Source organism: Paramormyrops kingsleyae, chromosome 6 (genome assembly GCF_048594095.1).
Source record: "Paramormyrops kingsleyae isolate MSU_618 chromosome 6, PKINGS_0.4, whole genome shotgun sequence".
Lineage (NCBI taxonomy): Eukaryota > Metazoa > Chordata > Actinopteri > Osteoglossiformes > Mormyridae > Paramormyrops > Paramormyrops kingsleyae.
In genome coordinates this window covers 17,397,643-17,414,107 of record NC_132802.1, presented here as the reverse complement: position 1 = coordinate 17,414,107, position 16,465 = coordinate 17,397,643, and the positions used below count along the sequence as shown (strand labels likewise).

The following is a 16,465-nucleotide window of genomic DNA, read 5'->3' as shown; positions in this document are numbered from 1 at the left end:
CACCCACTGTTAAAGATAAATCGTAATAAATGTCAGTGCCACAAACACTTATTTAATCACGTCTGCCCTGAGGCTGGAGACAACAGCTGTGTACAATGTGGCCGCAGCATGAGATTGCTTTCTCTCGGGGGCGTAGGGAAGTGCGGGAGGGGCACGCAGCCCCCACTCAAATAAAAACTGGATAAATATTCCTCTGAAATGAAGTGATCCTGGACAACAGCCTCCATAAATTCCCACGTCCACCGAGCCTTTACTACACAATAAATCCCCACAGATAAGGGTGGGATTCATCAGGGGGTACGGTTACTGGGAGGGACACAGGGGCGCAGAGCTGTCACTGTCGAGATTCCGCAACAAAGACCGTGATGACATCAGCAGAAGCCCAAAGCCACGGGAATAACCATGACAATTCAACATAGGAACCCTAATCTGTCAGGAATGTTATTTTTAAACGGGAGTTAGAGTGTGGATGAAACGGAGGGGGAGTATATCCAAACACACAGCACAAAGGGAGGTCAGGAATAAAGCCGTCAGCCGAGGAAATCGGTTTGTCGCCCTGGAACGGGAGAAAGCGTCAGCGAGGAGCTCTTGCTGTGTCTGGATTAGAGCTGAGCAGAGCGGGTGCCAAGGGGGCGAGGCAATGGCGGAGGGGGGCGAGGCAATGGCGGAGGGGGGCGAGGCAATGGCAGAGGGGGTGGGGGGGCGAGGCAATGGCGGAGGAGGTGAGATGAAAAACAGTTGCTAGAAAACAGCACGGGCACATCTGGCCAAAATGTCAGACACAACATGTGGGTCAGCTGACAACCTAAAGGGGGCGCCAGCTCTGTTATCACCGCCGGCTCCACCCACCAGCCTTAAATCTCACCAGTCTGGTTCCTTCAGTAGCTTACCATCTCAGTCTGTCATGCCACACCTCCCCCTTTCCCCTCATGACGCCATGGGGGGGCAGTGGCCATTTCAAAGGAACAACCCCAATGACATGCTTTGATTTATGCCGCGTTCCATTTGAACTCGGAGGTCTGATATTCTGAGTTCCTAGTTGGAAATTTCAACTGGAACACCCCTGAAAAATCAGAATTCCAACTTGGAAAGTTGGAGGAACTTCTGCGACCCCTACCACAGAATTCAAGATGGCTGCTCCCTTTATCAACAGAAGTGAAAGCTGTAGTTATATACTGTTTATTAGCCCTTATGTCTTATTTGTGTTTCATTACATAGGCCATACACACAGCATTATCCAACTGCTATCTGTGGACATGTTGCTACAGTGTTTATATGTGAAAAATACTGCATTATGTGTTGCTATCAACTGATATTGCTAGCAAGAGGTAACAATGAACCTGGATAGAACTGGGGCCTGTTCCAGATAGCAGGAGTTCTTGCTAGCTGGATAACTTGTCAGATTTAATGTAGTATGGGCAAACAGGACATATAAACTGCAGTACCTTACATCTGACAAGTTATCCAGCTAAGCAAGAAACCTGACTTTTTGAAAATCGGTGCCTGGCATTGCTGAATGGCTTTCCAACTTGTTGTTACTGGAACGTGTTTAATTTGGCTGAGTCGTCATTCCCCGCTCCGACGTCTGACCTCCGAGGTAAATGGAACGCTGCATTAGACCAGCGGTGGCTCCAAAAAAAAAAAAAAGAAAGCGGAGGAGCGCTTGGGTTCCGAGACCTTGCATGTCACGGCCCCCCGCAGCTAACAAGCACATGGTCTGAATCAGGCAGCCTGAACGTGACACATTTACAGGAGGCACTCGGTTGTTCTGCAGGTTTCCAAATCCATCCAAACAGCCACTTCTCAAAGAAAGATACACAGAGGACACCTGAGAAGAGACCCTAACCCCACCCCAGATGGGGCCGGTCCCCTAGCTTAAAATTTTACACTGGCTAAGGCACAGCTCTGTGGCTAAGGCACAGCGCTGGTGTAATTACACAGCGTCGGGGTCACACAGTCTCTCTGTGGCTAAGGCACAGCGCTGGTGTAATTACACAGCGTCGGGGTCACACAGTCTCTCTGTGGCTAAGGCACAGCGCTGGTGTAATTACACAGCGTCGGGGTCACACAGTCTCTCTGTGGCTAAGGCACAGCGCTGGTGTAATTACACAGCGTCGGGGTCACACAGTCTCTCTGTGGCTAAGGCACAGCGCTGGTGTAATTACACAGCGTCGGGGTCACACAGTCTCTCTGTGGCTAAGGCACAGCGCTGGTGTAATTACACAGCGTCGGGGTCACACAGTCTCTCTGTGGCTAAGGCACAGCGCTGGTGTAATTACACAGCGTCGGGGTCACACAGTCTCTCTGTGGCTAAGGCACAGCGCTGGTGTAATTACACAGCGTCGGGGTCACACAGTCTCTCTGTGGCTAAGGCAGCGCTGGTGTAATTACACAGCGTCGGGGTCACACAGTCTCTCTGTGGCTAAGGCACAGCTCTGGTGTAATTACACAGCGTCGTGGTCACACAGTCTCTCTGTGGCTAAGGCACAGCGCTGGTGTAATTACACAGCGTCGGGGTCACACAGTCTCTCTGTGGCTAAGGCACAGCGCTGGTGTAGTTACACAGCGTCGGGGTCACACAGTCTCTCTGTGGCTAAGGCACAGCGCTGGTGTAATTACACAGCGTCGGGGTCACACAGTCTCTCTTTGGCTAAGGCACAGCTCTGGTGTAATTACACAGCGTCGGGGCCACACAGTCTCTCTGTGGCTAAGGCACAGCGCTGGTGTAATTACACAGCGTCGGGGTCACACAGTCTCTCTGTGGCTAAGGCACAGCGCTGGTGTAATTACACAGCGTCGGGGTCACACAGTCTCTCTGTGGCTAAGGCACAGCGCTGGTGTAATTACACAGCGTCGGGGTCACACAGTCTCTCTGTGGCTAAGGCACAGCTCTGGTGTAATTACACAGCGTCGGGGTCACACAGTCTCTCTTTGGCTAAGGCACAGCTCTGGTGTAATTACACAGCGTCGGGGTCACACAGTCTCTCTGTGGTTAAGGCACAGCGCTGGTGTAATTACACAGCGTCGGGGTCACACAGTCTCTCTGTGGTTAAGGCACAGCGCTGGTGTAATTACACAGCGTCGGGGTCACACAGTCTCTCTGTGGTTAAGGCACAGCGCTGGTGTAATTACACGGCATTGGAACAGGTGTATTGTGCATTTAAATCTCTGACAGGTGTATCCATTTACATTTCTCCATCTCTCCAAATCGGTGCCACAACTAAAAACTGTTTGAGTGTTTTCGATTAACATCCAGCGGGCCCCCCTCCATGTAGGTGGCCCAGTTCAGCTCTGTGCGGTGCAGCTTTAACAGGTCCAGCCGCCTGGGCCGGATTCCCCAAAATGGTAGCCATGTCAGTTCTCCCCGTGCAGAATGGGTTAATGATTCATTCATGCAGATCATACCTACCCAGAGAGTCACTGAAATATCCTGAGAGGATTGTGTGCCTGAGCACGAACCATATGGAGTGTGTGTGTGTGTGTGTGTGTGCACACATCTGTAAGAAAGTGTGTGTGTGTGTGTGTGTATATGACAGTCGCTGCGAGTGTGTCCGTGAGTGTGCCCACCAGCCTCGGAGTCTCTGATCTGGTTGTTTACATCGAGTCGATTTTTTCCGTTTGTGTGCCAGTCCAGGCCAAAAAGTGGGGCACTCCACCTCTACCCTTCACCTGGGCATCATGCCACAGCCCCCCCCCCCCCCCCAATACCCGTCAGGGGCCGGCTAAGGGGGCCACCTCCACAGTAAACATCCCAGAGCAGGGAGCCAAGACGAACATCTGCTGTTCCTGGAGATATGACCTTATGCAAACCCCACCCACCCCACCCCGGACTTGGACCTGGATGGACACACACCTCTCCCCATATGACTTCATGTTCCACTATTATTTTGAAGCTCATGGAGAATGCTAGATAGATGGGCCTCCAATGTTTAAAAACTCACATAAAAATGAACACGCAAAGAGCAAAGTAGCGTCTCCTTACATTTAATCTCATTTAAAGACCCGCGACACTAATCCACTTGGAGCATAAAATAATCAGGGACTGTCCAGGGTGAGCATTACCCCCCCCCCCCCCAACCCAAATGACGACAGTGAAGAAATAAAGATTGTTCCTTGATGAATGTCATTATGTAACAATTTAATATAAAGAAACAAAATGAAAAAACAGTAATAACTAAATTAGAAAGGGGGGTCTGTCAGAACTACAGCACAGCATTCCTCGGACAGCCCCGTCACCTGCCCCCCCCCCCCCATCTAACCCTTACTCCCCCCACACTCACCAACCTGTACAATCTGTAAAAGTGCTGAATGAATCAACTGGAAAAGTGAAAGCCAATTAACGTGCTTTTTCCTGAATGCTCCAAGTCCTCTAACTGAAACCACAGCTATTCGTTGCACATTCCACCTACATGCCAATTTGTAGAATCTTTCCCCAGAAAATACATGTGTGCATGTGTCCTAATGTCCATGTCTTAAGGTGTCATTTATATTATTCATATTTTACGTACATCTAAATTTCTCATTTGCACTATGACCTGCATTTTCCGTGATGTAACAGTAGGAATTGTAACTAATACAATGGTGTAAATGAGGCCATGGAGGGCATTAAATTGTGCACACAATGTAACATTTCCACAAAACACTAAAAATAGAGCTTGTGTAATGTTAACTCAATTTACTTTTTGTGCTCTCAATTTTCCAACCAGCTACCAGAACACCAAAGATAAAATGTGCCAAGCAGAGAGACCAAATAAATCATTTTAACTTTATTAAAGTATATTCCAAAAATCATCTCACGCTGCTAGGGCTGGGCATCATTCAAAATTTTTCGATGCCAGTACCAGAACAATACCTTGATTTTCATACTGGTTCCAATACCAATGTTTTTAAATAAATTTCAGCAACAGCAAGAATGCATTCTACATTACTGCACTAATCTTTTATTTGAACAAGGGATTTTACTGGTTAGTAAAATCACGTAAAGTTACTGGTTAGTAAAATCACGTAAAGTTACTGGTTAGTAAAATCACGTAAAGTTACTGGTTAGTTACTGGGGGGATCGATCATGATCATAATGGGACCCAGCCTTTTATTTATATTTTACCAGGGCTCTCAAGTTTCATCAGAAGTTTGGAGTGAGATGACATCTGCTGGGGGTGCAGCGTGTTCCTCACGGTCAACGTGTGACACTTTAGAGCCTTGCCTACTGCCGCATTCATCGGATCTTGCTCTTCCGCTTCCGCCCCGTCTGAACTCCGTGTGCGTGTGCATCCATGTAATAACGTGCTTACGGCGGGACCATTTATGACTGGATGACAGCTATGAACTCTGCAGAGAACTCCACTCCGTACATCTGTGCCTCGTCCATTAATTCTGCGTATAGGGACACCTCAGTTAGCGTGATCACTCACTTCTCAGTGTGAGAGACACAAGGTACGGCATGTCAGCGGGTTGAAATGTGTCTCTCAGTCAATGTGTGACTTGAGAACCCGATTTGACTTATATGATCCGCAAGATGTGTATAATCAATAAATAAATCTGGCCGGCAGATTAATCTTTCATTTTCCACAGAATCAATCACGACGTAACATTATCCCGCTAAGAAGCAAAGGCACATTTCACCGCCGGCTCTGGCTGGAGATGCAGGCAAAAAGCATTCAATTGTATTGAGGTGCAAAAATAATACCAGCTACTCCGTCTTCTTTCTGCACTTCTGTGTAACTTCCATGTTAGCGCCGGTGCTGGTGGTCAAGCAGTCACCAGGAAATCACTGCAAGCGGCTCCTCAATAGTGCCTCCAAGGAAATGAATCGGACTGAGTTCCGATGACCTTGCTCACACGCATACACACCAATTCTCGCTCTCTCCGCGGGTTCCACGTCACATATGATGATGTGGTCGGCCACTATATGGGGGGGCATTTCGGGTAGTGCCACAAAAGTACCGAAGGTCGGTACCCAGCCCTATGCGCTGCAGTTTGAGAATCACTGACCTGTACAACGGTCCTGGAAAGTTTGCAAAAAGATCCAGGGAATACAACTAGATGGCAGATGGCTGGGTGTACAAGATGGTGGCTGGAGGCTCTATATTCACACTTGGCTGGCGTTTGTCATTGCAATTCCAATTTTGGGGTGACTTGGGGTCCGGTCAGGTGTAGATCGTCAACCATATTACCACTTAGTAAGAAACATCATAAGATCCATCAAAGATCAGATAAAGTAAATAGAGCAATACTAACAAATAGAGCTATCCTCTTCGCAAGGTTAAGCCTCTTATTTTTCATCCTTCTTCAGCACCGTAGCTTCAGTTTTGGTGAGATTGGTCACAAAATTTGATCACGCCCAGATCGTCACCCGTGCAACACGTGTTTTTTTGCTACCACTATGCGGCGCTGCTTCAATTTTGAGATAATCCACCTCAAAATTGAACATGTCAGAGATAAAGTTAAACAAGTCTCCCCCCCCCAGAAGTGGCACCCCTCATTGAACAGCTGTTCTGTGCCGACACCGTGGGGGACGGGGGGCAGGGCTGGGTACCAAACGCGGCACTTTTTTGGGCATCATCCAGATTACATCAGATCTACCGAGGACCGATTCACATTAAATCAATCAGTGCCAAAATTTAAGTACCTGAGAGCACATTTGGATGAGAGTGTAACATATATTAATGATGTACAAGTTGGTTCTTTACGCGAGCCAATTCATTTCTACCTTTCTTTTTGTTAATCAATACAAGACAATCACAGGACGGCCTTTTCGTCACGCTGTGGCCAAGGCACATGCAACTGAATGACGTGGCAGTTCGGCACATTGTAACTTCTTACTTAAGCGGTACACTGTGCTACGTTTTGAGTGTAATTTGTTTGCAACGGTTTGTATTTTGGGTCATTTTATTGTTTAATTTTATTTGGACATCGCAGTAGCATTAGAATTGTAACATACATTTATGCAGAAGGACCAGATGAACTGTGTTAAGTGTTTGTAGCAAAATGGTAATTTACAATTTTCACTCTAAATAAAACATTCAATAAACGGGCAATAGTGTTTGATGTTTTTACATTAATGTCTTTATACCAAAAGATATAAAATAATGGTATTCCAGAAATTATAATATTTAGTATAATTGCATTGAATACTGCAAGTTATGTACGTGCACACATAGCAAATCACAGGTCAAAACAATGGTAAATTTTGCTGAATTATAAAAGCCAGAACTGATACTAAACGAAAATCCGTTTGGGAGGTGAAAGAGCCAGCTCATGCTGCTGAGCCAAGCCAAGTAAACGGGCTCACTAAAAAGAACTGGAATTCCTATCAGTAAAGTGCACATCAGAGTGAGAGAGAGAGAACGAGGCCATCTGACATCACCCCAGCAATGTGTGGGACAGTTTTAGGAGGGAAGCGGGAGGTAGAGAGGGGTTTTATTTTGTGTGGCGTGTAAAATGTAAATCCATCCATCCATCTTCCAAACCGCTTATCCTTCTGTAATAAATAGCAAAATGTCGAAATTGAGAAGTCTGGGCATTTTTACAACTGAAATTATACTTTTTGTTATTACAGAGAGTAAAGAGGTGAAACGCAGGGTCCCAGTTCAAATGAGAGTGACACCCAACCCTAAGTGTGAGTACTTCTAGGTGCCCCACACATCGTGTGGCTGTTCTGTGCCAGCACTGCAGGGGGCACCGACAGCCAGCTAATTCTACTGTCTCAGACTGTGCACACTGCCCACTAGTGAATGCGGCTGTGCACCAAGTCGGCGCCCCCTAGATGTTGGTGCCCGGGGAGGCTACCGGTGTTACAAATAAGATTGACCGGCCCTAAAACAAAGGAGAAACAGAGCCTGTCCCCCATCCCACCCACAAACAGAGCCTGTGTCCCATCCCACCCACAAACAGAGCCTGTCCCCCATCCCACCCACAAACAGAGCCTGTCCCCCATCCCACCCACAAACAGAGCCTGTCCCCCATCCCACCCACAAACAGAGCCTGTCCCATCCCACCCACAAACAGAGCCTGTGTCCCATCCCACCCACAAACAGAGCCTGTGTCCCATCCCACCCACAAACAGAGCCTGTCCCCCATCCCATCCACAAACAGAGCCTGTCCCCCATCCCACCCACAAACAGAGCCTGTCCCCCATCCCACCCACAAACAGAGCCTGTCCCCCATCCCACCCACAAACAGAGCCTGTCCCATCCCATCCACAAACAGAGCCTGTCCCCCATCCCACCCACAAACAGAGCCTGTCCCCCATCCCACCCACAAACAGAGCCTGTCCCCCATCCCACCCACAAACAGAGCCTGTCCCCCATCCCACCCACAAACAGAGCCTGTCCCCCATCCCACCCACAAACAGAGCCTGTCCCCCATCCCACCCACAAACAGAGCCTGTCCCCCATCCCACCCACAAACAGAGCCTGTCCCCCATCCCACCCACAAACAGAGCTTGGACCAGTTTTGGTGAAGGTCTCAGTGAGGACTCTCAGTAGCAGGTAGCCTTGCCAAAGTCAGCACTCGAGGTAGGTCCATCCTGGCACTGCCACTCGCCACTATCAGCAATGTCACCTCAGGAGACCCCACTACCAGCTGAAGCATTCTGGGATATTCCCCTTCAGGTGACCTGCCATCACGCCACAAGTCTCGTGGGGAAAAAGGCCTAATTCACCTGTCTGTATGCAGCTCCATCTCACAGGAGCAACCCCCCACCCCCCAAACACCGGACCCTGGCCATGCCTCTGCATTTCATTTCCTTTCACAACCATCCTGGATCTACTGATGTCCAGCTTAATGTATTAAAGCCCAGTCCCATTCGATTCATATACATTGTCCCTCAAACAATCCTCCTGATCACCACAAGGCACGGGGACCTAAGAAAGCACCACATTGTGCTGTACATGAAGCTCTGTATGCGTAGCCGAGGATGGGAGCCAGTGCCGACCCAGAGGTTCCCGCAGAGAAACGCAGCCGGGCACCACGATTACGGTTACAGCTGCTGAACGATCGAATCTCAGAACCGGTGTCGTCCAACGAGGCCTCAGAGTAGAAGTTACGCTGAAAGTACTTCTGCCACCCAGGTTCGAGCCAAGCAATAATCACGCCAGGGGAACAGGAGGAGAGTCGTAACTAGAGTGAGGTGGCAGGAGAGGCCAAACAGAGGGTGAGAGCAGATTCATTCTCATCCAGGGGGTAACGTCAGGCTATAACCCCCCCCCCCCCCCAGCAGCCACGACCTGAGGAGACCCAGCACCATCCATACACCACCCCCTGTGTGACCACCAGGGGGCTCTCGCAGCCACAATCTGCACGGGATGGTCTGGTACAAAACCCCCCTACCCCAGCGCAGCACATCAGGGACACATTTGTTCAGCAAGCGATACCGGACAGTGGCCTGCAAGATAAAGGCTGACATTCTCCCCCGTAAACGAGGCCTTTATGGTGTTACAAAGGGAAGCCAGAGATCTTGTAACAGCCATCGCATGGAAGGGACCCCCGGCCAAACAAAAAATCAACGGGCCCCACATCCGGGGGTGTGGCTAAAATCCCAGACTGCCTTAAAGCAGCCCAGTAAGACACCCGTGAGTCTGACACTAAAACAGCCATCATTAACCAATAAGGCAAACAAGTCAACTACTACACCTCATCTGCATGGGATGGAAGGGGGCAGGCAGTTTCAAAAAGTCATGTGTCCTTGTTTATAAGCCCCCGGCTCACACTTCAGCCAGCAGAGTGGGGGCACCGCCGAGGAGGGGGAACAAAAGGGCAGGGAGGCACAGAAGCAGGTGACCGGCTTCCAATCACAATCAGGGCTGCCAGAGCCCCGGGTGTCCAACCTTGGAACACCCCATTGTGGGGGGCAGGAGGTGGGTTCTGCCTGAAGCCGGCAGACGGCAAAGGCAATCAGCAGGGAGGGAGGGAGACAGAGACAGACAGACCGACCAGGTCACAAAGACCAGCACCCAAATAGCAGGACTCACCTCAGTAGCACCCATACAGCCCCCACCACCAGCACCAGCACACCCCGAAACAATGCAGCTCAGTCGTCTCAGATAACAGCACTAACATTCAAAAGAAAATAAAAGAGTGAAAACAGGACAAACACTGCAGTGTCTCACAACAGACAGACAGGCTGGCGGGTCGGACGCTTGTCTCCCATCTGCAGTGAACTTTCCACAGCTCTTATCTTTTACGAAAAAGAAAGTAAAGGATTCCGGCTTCAGAGAGCAGGAAAGAAAGAAAGTGGTGTCAGAAAAGGCGGCGATCAGCGGAAACTCGCACCAGTTTGGATCTGTGCCATGGGACCGGGCCTGAGGCAAATTTATAAGGGGCATTTGGATCAGAACTACAGACGGAAATTTTCAACTCGAGCTGGCGTTTCTTGATCGACAGTCGCTAACATATAATAGACAATCAGCCAGTTATTCATCAATCCCCGACACCACACGCACAAGATTTTGACACTGAATCTGCAAGTTGTACATTCCTCAATAAAGGACTTTATTGAAAAAATATTTTTCAATTCAACTTTTAAGCATATTAACAATGATCTTGTTTGTACAGCTACATGCATAATGCGGCAATAGGCTTACATAATATCTTGCCTGTGAATATTACTCTAATTGGCTATTTAGGCAACACACCAATGCTGATATAAAATTAAAACACAACAGCTGTTAGATCAAACTGAACTTAAATTTCTAAAGCAAAGATAAAGGTTAGCCTACTTATTTGTTTTGATTCGGCGTGGCGTGAGGCGTATTTGCAACCTGTGTACTGTAAGTCCAGCTGCAAAAAATACCCATTCAGCCCGTACTGATGTCCCAGGTATGCACAAATAGCACCATGCCAATTTAGCCAGCCTCATAAATCTTGTCGTGTTCATTTGATTTTCCACAAATCTATAGGACTTGTATCTGGGGGGGGGGAGGGGGGTGGATTATCTTTGAGGTAGCTCTCTTCTTCATTATTGCACACATTATTGTATGATGTAGCCACGTGCCCTCCCCAAAAATGTTACCACTGTACACCAGTGTACATGTATAAATGCTCACAAAGGCTTGCGTACCACACATACATAGAGCTTAAAAACATCTACAAATCGGCCTTAGACAGTAAAAAGAGTAGGTCCACTGACTCCACTCACAGTTGTGAAAATGGGCAATACCTACAATTTATTCATTTTGTTTGGAACTCTTGATCGACTAAATTCTTTATGGCGAATAACTGGAACCAAATCAGAACCAAAACACGGCAAGTCAATGTATGAATAGCACCCTGTTCAGGAGGGGGGGTAGCGCACCACCCAGGAAACAAACAGCTGCATGTGAGAAAGACCAGGCGGCTTAAATCCAACCCCCCCCCACCGGGTCGCTTCCTGGCACTTTGGGTCAAACTCATGCTTTCTTAGTGTGACCAGACAGAAGGCTGGAAATAAGAGGTGAAATAGCATTTAGGCCCTGAAAATGACAGCAGACCCTCAAAGGCAGGAGAGGGAGAAAAGTGATATTCTGACAGCATCCCGTGAAGATTCACACCCTTCCTGACAGGAAGATATGCAAATGACGTTTTTAAACACCAAGCATAAATAAAACTGTACCTTCTTGCGTGATCAAATTATATTTGACAGTCGGAACACTCAGTGTTTAACCTCTTAGGGTCTTTCAATGCAGCGAAATCAGGTGGACACATCTTGCCCTCCCCGAAACAGCCATCGAACTCCAGCGGGCAGCCCCACTATAAACGCGACCATATCCCGCATCCCCATGAAATATGATTAATCGTACGCACCCCTGCCACACGCACAAACACAAGGGGGTGCCACTCCCAATGCAGATCTGGCTAGCAAAGGGGCGCTGACTATTAATACAGCGGACCACCCTGACACTCCACGTAAGTGACCTTTCACCACAACTCCACAAGGGGGCGGGAGGGGGGGGTGGTCAATGGCAAAAGGCCACATGCGGATACGGACTCGGTCAGTGCCGCACTGACTCACTCAGGTCAGCCGCTAAATTATTCGTAGTCATTCTTTCATTTCGGGACGCCCTGGCTGGACAGGGAACGCGCGTCATGAATGATTGATTCTTCACCTTTCGGAGATGGGTCGGCGGCGTATCCGGCGGTGCGGCCATTTCCTAACAGCGGCAGTTCCCCACCGTGCCGTGAGATAACCGAGAGTGTCTAACACCCAGGAACCCGTATCAGCTGGTCTATGAGAGAGCAGAACTGTGCAGAACAGTGGACCCGAGACTCAGGCTACTGATGCTGACCGTGCCCCCAAATGCTATTTCAGCGCTGCTTTAAGCCTGCCATCCCACCCCCTACCACCACAAACCCCCAATTCCTGCAAGCCTAAGAGGCCGGATTGCTCAGAGTGCAGCCTCTCATCAAGTGGGGAGCACAAGGGGGCCCCTGAGGGCCATCTGTCTAGGCCCCTTACCACACATCATCAAGTGGGGAGCACAAGGGGGCCCCTGAGGGCCATCTGTCTAGGCCCCTTACCACACATGACAAACAGAGAAGACTCTGCTGTGCTCTGCTCCAGACACTCCGGGATGGACTGAGCAGGATGAAAAGCAGCACAGTCTGATGAATGATACCACCGGGCCTGAATGCTCTTCGTGGTCGGCTTGAACACGGTAAACACACTGATCACCACTAAGCCACTTTTTTAAACCACACCGTGCATGACGGCAGTAAATGGCACTGGGGCCTCCAACGTGACGATGTGCCAGTCACCAAGCGGGCGGTGTGCCCCCCCCCCAGAAAGCCACGCGGGTGATCTGATAAAGTGAAGGTATGCCAGACATTTGCATAATATGGGGGGCGTACAGCCAGCCAAAACAAAACGGCTTCATGGGACAGCAAACAACCTGTGGCATTACAGACGACAGATCTGGATCGGACCACTGAGCAGCTGCTTGGAGTTCAAGTTCTGGAGCTTTAATTTCAGGCAGCAACTTTTTCCCCTGTTCAAAGGGTGAAAAATTCAATAAATTTGAAAAAGCTGCTATTACATTAACTCAGCGAATAGTGATTCTGAATCACTGCAGAGCATCAGAAGTGTAAGGGCTGCCGCGCCACCCCTCACAGCTTCTTTCATTTGACTTTGTGATTTGAAGTCAGTCCCCAAGGTGCTAAATTATTAGCAGTAACCTGTACTTGCAAGACGAGCCAGGGAGCAAAAAGCTGCCAGTGAGATCACAGCCACCCCGGAACGAATGAAGGAATCCAGTGCTGCTAACGGCACGGCTGCCGATTATCGCCGGTCGCTGTCAAAAGGCGATGACAGCCCTGTCTGTGTCATGGGGGGTGACATTATAACACAACAAAGGCTTATTGATTCTGACACGCATGACTATTACGTTGTCACAACGACCTTCTCAGAAGCTGTGGGGTATGTACACATACACACACACAATCACTATTCTCTGAAACCACACACTACCATCCTAACCCTATAATACATACATAAGACATTAATGAAATGCATACTGCTATTATGCTTTCATTTGCGCCGAGCTATAGTCTTACTTTGCTATGGATAATCAATGAAGCATAAGCGGATCTCTAAACAGTAACGACCTTATAATCTTAACAGTAGCTAATTAGCACATAGCAGAGCCAAGGCCGAGCGAGGTATGTTTAGCGTGCTTGTCCTCTGGCCCCAATCACACCGGCACTCCTCTCTTTAGCCAGATTATTTGCAGGATAAAGGGCAACTATTTAAGCCGCTATTGTATCTACCGCATTCCTGCTAAGTTACCCGTCATCTCCTGTTATAATGAGAGGAGAGGCGTTATTAACATGCGTGAAGGCGAGGAGATCCTCCCCCCCCATTCTGAAAACCCCTTTGCCTTCGGACAGGATCCCACTGAGTTAATTAGCAAATACATAACTAAAGTTATACTAGACAAGGTGCCAAACTAATAATCTCCAGCCCACCCCAGACACAGAGGTATATTTGGATACATAGATTCCATGTGTGTGGAGAAGTGCTGAGTAAAAGTAAATCGGAAACAGGCATATCGGAATCGAATGGAAAATACACCGACATTCACGGGGAAACTGTAAGGTTTTAAGATGCTCATTCAGAAACAGTTTAAAGTCCTTTTAGCAATTTTATCGTTAAATTTCGCTGTTAGGTCCAGAGGGGAAAAAACATGCGATCGCCGATAAAAGTACCAGGAATGAGAGCCGGAGTACTTAAATTTTATTACCGGGTCTTTGTTAATATGTGGAACATACATAATAACATGAATCAGCGTTTCCCGTTTACAAACTGACACAAGACAACTATTACAGCCAAATAAAAGAGGCTGCTCTTTATCTGGGGAAAAGGGTCAGGGCCGTAAAACAGCACACGAAAGGCACGTCCACAGCAAAATCAGCACAAGAACGACATCCACACTCATTCGCAATATTTACCAGGCAGCTGAAAGTCGCAATATATATCTGTATATTTATTTTATACCATACAGACGACTGGTCAATCCAATTTAGAAAAAAAATACAGAAACGGAAACATGTAAGATATGCAATATTTTTACAATTTAATTACGATACGCAAAAATATTTTATAATCAAAATTTATGCACGTTATACAACGGCTAATTGCCTAGATATGTCGATAAATAAATCTTTTCCCTGTCGGAAATTTCAAACAGGAGCGAACTTAAAACTATAGACGCACATTAAGAAGACATGAACAAGAAAAGCGTATAAAAAGCGAGTTGCATTTCCCTTCTGGGATACACTACAGAGGAATACAATGTAAAAAAAGCATTAGGCAGGAAAATACTGTCCATCCTTACCCCAGGTTACTGCTTTAAATGAATGCTGCATTGGGGCTCTTCCCAGAAAGGGGCGCAATTATCAGTGACCCTCTAGCTTAAAAAAATACATGGTTCCAGTTTTTCAGTATCTCAGCCACATTAGAAATCCACCCCGAAAAGAAACGCAGCCAGCGGACCTACCCCGCTCCAGCCACACTACCCGAAGCCCTTTACTCCTCCCACAGCCGAAAGACTCAGCCCACATTTTTTTTAAAACACCGACCCGGAAGTTCCACCTAAACAGCTTCCGATTGGCTCCTTATCGAACCGGAAGCGTCGTCGGGAATAAAACCACCAATCAGTAAGCCAGGCCCGAATGAAAGAGGCGGGGATTCCGCACACGAGGTCACAAAGCCGGATATACAGAATGACGTCACCCCTTTGTTACCTTGCCGACCCTCTCAATGGAGTTTGTAGGAGAGGTTTCTAAAGAAATTAGCACGAACGACTGGAAAGCATTTGCGCAAACGCACAACATCTGCATTTAAACACACCCCATTATTTAATAATGCATGTAAATCTCAACCTGCATGTGCATCTTTTCGAAATCATTAGACATACCTGTAATACTTGTTTTCAAATGAAAGAAAAAGCTATATAATTAGTTCATAATGCAGATAGGCAAGGCATAGATCATCAGAAAAACCTCAGAAGTCACAACAAATACACGAAACCATGTACTCGCATTAATTGGAAGAAATTACCCTGTCACGCCATTCATGGAAATAATTATCTATAATTAAAGTTGGTTAAATGGTGCCAGTCAAAAGCCGAAGCACAAACATTTCTGCGACCTTTTCAACCGTAAATCAAACCTTTACAAGAGAACTGTACACACTAGCCCAAAGACAGTTACAGTGCAACATTTTGCAAATGTCAAACCACTGATGCACTGCTGTCAATGAGATCTTCGAAAAAGCCCGTATTTTCCAAACACAAGGCTGAATGCTTCCAAATGCTTCAAGCTTATGGCGAACTTGACTGCAATAAAGTTGGGTTGCAACACTGCATTACATCTTCCTCACGTTTAAAATAGGCTGCTGCAGAAGCTAAGTACATAACCATACACATGAGTATGAGTTCCAGTGGCAATTAGTCAGTAATACATTTGACAAAAAAATGACATAACAAAAGGAAACAACGCACAGAATATTAAAAAAGCATTTAGCTACAACAATAATGCATCCGTTTATAAATCAGCCAAGTTTAACTAGCCAGTAAGCTGTCAAAACAATAGCATTATGTTCAGTTCCGTACTCCATAAACCAGATAATGCGTGTTCTGGACGAACAGCAGAATTCTGCAAATATATTCGATTTTTTTAGGATCTTACTTATACAGCTATATATTACCCGATTTCAAAAATGTATAGAGCAATACATTTCCACATAAAATGTGCACGAATTTTCTAACGTAAAAACACCAGTTACAGATACTGAAGCCAGTTTGTTTTAAATAAGGAAAAACAACACTAGTTAACATAGCTAACTGCATGGCTGAAGTTGCCATTATGTTCGCTAGGGACCTAGTTAATACCGAAGGGCTGGAGCCCCCTCTTTGTTGTATCAGCAGCTTTACAATTGGAAGTGACAATCGTATCTAAAAGCAATGCTATTAATTACATCCTGAAGGAACAC

General features: G+C 47.3%; 1 protein-coding gene across 4 annotated transcripts in view; it reads right to left on the bottom strand.

The window, feature by feature from the left end:
• Window positions 1-16,465, bottom strand: part of LOC111854729 (protein FAM222B) — a 32,644-nt gene that overhangs the window by 5,767 nt on the left and 10,412 nt on the right. The window contains exon 1 of one of the 4 annotated variants that reach the window (XM_023832999.2): window positions 14,808-16,460. The exons of the other annotated variants lie outside the window; for them this stretch is intronic. The gene's annotated coding sequence lies outside the window, so the exon portion shown is untranslated. Of the gene's footprint in view, window positions 1-14,807; window positions 16,461-16,465 lie in introns of those variants that run through there. 4 annotated transcript variants of the gene reach the window in all.